This window comes from Telopea speciosissima, chromosome 5 (genome assembly GCF_018873765.1).
Source record: "Telopea speciosissima isolate NSW1024214 ecotype Mountain lineage chromosome 5, Tspe_v1, whole genome shotgun sequence".
In the NCBI taxonomy this organism is placed as follows: domain Eukaryota; kingdom Viridiplantae; phylum Streptophyta; class Magnoliopsida; order Proteales; family Proteaceae; genus Telopea; species Telopea speciosissima.
Window position 1 is genome coordinate 34,105,128 of NC_057920.1, and position 563 is coordinate 34,105,690.

The 563-nt window shown below is 40.1% G+C and overlaps 1 non-coding gene across 1 annotated transcript; it reads right to left on the reverse strand.

Annotated features, from left to right (window-relative positions):
- Positions 1 to 256: 256 nt before the first annotated feature.
- Positions 257 to 363, reverse strand: LOC122663517. Its single transcript, XR_006333182.1, has one exon. It is a non-coding gene; the product is annotated as a small nucleolar RNA R71 (small nucleolar RNA).
- Between the last annotated feature and the right edge of the window lie 200 nt (positions 364 to 563).

The following is a 563-nucleotide window of genomic DNA, read 5'->3' on the forward strand; positions in this document are numbered from 1 at the left end:
CCTCATTAGTATGCTACCCCACTTCCATGGGATGGCCAATGAAGATGCATATCTCTTCCTCAGGGAATTTGAGGAGGTTCGTGTTCTAATTAAGATTCAAAATTTAACTGATGATGCAGTTAAGCTTCGGTTTATAACCTTTGCCCTGAAGAACCATGCCAAGAAGTGACTCTATAGACTGTTGACTAATTCCATTACTACATGGGATCAGTTTACCATTGTCTTTTTGAGAAAATTTTTTCTTCACAAAACCAATAAACTCAAGAGTGACATACTCCAATTTAAGCAAAAACCACATGAGCCATTTTCTAGGTTCATGGAAAGGTTCAAGGATCTCTTGTTAGAATGCCCTCACCATGGTATTGACTTGTGACAAATCTACCAAATTATTTATGAGGGCATTGACTATCAGACCAAGCAACTTCTAGAGCCTATGTATCCTATAGGCTTGACCTCTTGGACATTCTTGACCAACTTGACTGATAAGACTAGGGAGTGGGAATTCACCCCAGAGGCTAAAAGGACCACTAAGGGTTACATCATTGATGGTGTACCAGCCAAGG